At 58.0% G+C, this 2,306-nt stretch overlaps 1 long non-coding RNA gene across 1 annotated transcript; it reads left to right on the top strand.

Annotated features, from left to right (window-relative positions):
- The first annotated feature begins 636 nt into the window (after positions 1-636).
- LOC123585276 lies at positions 637-1,443 on the top strand. Its single transcript, XR_006706031.1, has 2 exons — positions 637-828; positions 997-1,443. It is a non-coding gene; the product is annotated as an uncharacterized LOC123585276 (long non-coding RNA).
- The last annotated feature ends 863 nt before the right edge of the window (positions 1,444-2,306 follow it).

The raw sequence follows: 2,306 nt of genomic DNA, 5'->3' as shown, positions 1-2,306 counted from the left end.
TGACCTTTGAAACTTGCGTGCTTCTCGCCGCCACCTTGCAAGCTCAGCGTCAGCTCCAGTCTGCAGAGGGGACAATGGAGCTCAGAGAAGTTCGGCACGCTGTCTGAGGTCACGACGCCGCCGCCCAAGCGAGGGCCCAGGTTTCTGACACGTGTCTCGCGGGACGCGGTCCCTTGGAAGCAGGCGTAACAGGATTGATCCTGTCGTAGCGGCCAACGGAATCGGCCCCCAAAGGGGCACCGCGGGAAGCTGCCGGCCCGCACGCGGCACCTGGGAGCCTGCCGGGTGTCGTCGATCCCCTTCGGGCGCCGCAGAGAGGCCTGCGCGGCGCCCATCACCACCCCCCCCCCCCCCCGGCGCATCAATCACTTCGCCAAAGAAAATTTGTTCTTAACATCCCTCAGGTGTATGTGTAGATGAGATCGGAAGCGGTTGACAGCCGCCTCAGGAGTCGTGGGCTCCTGACAAATGCTAAGGGACACGCACAGCCACATGGCACTGTCTCTTCCCCAGTATTTTCTTTCTTTCTTTTTTAAACGTTTATTCACCTTTGAGAGACAGAGCGTCGGCAGGGGAGGAACAGAGAGAGAGGGAGACACAGGATCCAAAGCAGGCTCCAGGCTCTGAGCTGTCAGCACAGACCCCACGCGGGGCTCGAACCCATGAGACCATGACCTGAGCCAAAGTCGGAGCCTTAACCGACTGAGCTCCCCAGGCGTCTCTCTCTTCCCCAGTATTGTGAAGGCAGCCGTGGACACAAGGGCAACCTTTCCGCTCTGGGGTATCGGCCCCCACCTGCTCAGGGACTCTGTCCAGCTCCGCGTGGAGGTGGGTCACCACTCCAGGGCCACACTTGGAAACTTGGGCCAAAGGAAGTTTGGCTCGTGAGCCTTCTTACTCTCGTCGCCAGGGTCCCCTCCCCCTCCCCGCCTCCTCCGCCACCCGTGTATCTCCCAGGTGGCCGGAGGAGAATGGAACACATCCGGGCATTTTCAGGTGGGACCTGCCAGCCAGAAAGTCCTCCCCGACGCGCCCTCGCAGGAACAATACTTAAAGCCCCCTGATGGAGCACGGAGAGCCGGCTGTCGCATCTGTCTCCCTGGGACACCGGGCTTAGTGATCAGTGGGGGGAATCTCAGCCCTCTGCTGGCTGCAGTCAGCTGAGGAGGCTTTCTGGAAGCTTAAGTCCTCAAGCATGGCTGCCTCCGGGAGCTTCCCCCGCTGCCCTGAGCTGGACCCAAAGGGCCCTGCTTCTGTTTGCATTCATGCTACCAGAGCGGTCCGTGGGGGTGGGGGGAAGGGGGGTCCGCGACACAAATGCCCACTCCCCACTTGGGTGGCCCAGGCCCACCAGCTGCCTTCACTTTTGGTAGCATCAGCTATTTTAATGCAGAGTTAGGCACACAATCCTTGCTAAAAATAAATACAAAGGAAAACCCCAAAGTAGCTGAGCCTATTTCAATACCTTTTACTTTTCTTGTCCCTGGTTCTTTTGTCTTCTCCTTGTAAGTCTGGAGCTGCCTGTCGCACAGGGCCCACCCTGAGCCTGAGCAGCTCGGGGCTCCCACCCTTGTCCTGTGGCCGCACAGCCCAGACGTGACCATGGGCAAGAACAGAGTCAGAGGGACTGAGGGAAGGAAAGAAGGGAGCCCCGACAGCCATTTCTTGGAGCGCGGTTTATTTAAAAAAAAAATTTTTTTTTTTTACATTTATTTATTTTTGAGAGAGGGCACAAGTGGGGGAGGGGCAGAGAGAGAAGGAGACACAATCCGAAGGCGGCTGCAGGCTCCGGGCTGTCAGCACAGAGCCCGACGTGGGGCTCGAACTCACGAACCTCTAGATCGTGACCTGAGCCCAAGTCGGACGCTTAACCGACTGAGCCTCCCCAGCGGCCCCAGGGTAAAGATTTTTCTTGGGTTGCTGGGTTCTGATTGCCTTGGGCTCTAAATAACCCACGGACCGGACCGAGGTGGGGTATTTTGGGGTGTTGTGTTTCCCCCTCCCACTGACACAGAGAGGACAGACACCTTTGGGATATCCACTGTTCCATTTAATTAAACAAGGAGGCCACGAGACTGATGTGGCGGCAATCCCCTGGGGGCCCACCTGAGCAAACCAAAATCCTAGTCTGTAAATGCCTCAAGGTCCCAATATCCAAGTTGGAGACAGGATCACAAAGCGGGGGGCTTAGGCCATAGCCAAGTGCACCCTTTCCTTTCTCTGCTCTGCACTTCTTAAGTCCTGCCCCTGGCTCCTGGCCGAGCCCTCCTCACCACTTCCTGCTTGGTGCTGGGCCAGGCCAAACG

The sequence above is a fragment of the Leopardus geoffroyi genome, chromosome C3, assembly GCF_018350155.1.
Source record: "Leopardus geoffroyi isolate Oge1 chromosome C3, O.geoffroyi_Oge1_pat1.0, whole genome shotgun sequence".
NCBI lineage: Eukaryota > Metazoa > Chordata > Mammalia > Carnivora > Felidae > Leopardus > Leopardus geoffroyi.
The sequence above is the reverse complement of the archived record's forward strand: the minus strand, read 5'-3'. Positions and strand labels throughout refer to the sequence as shown.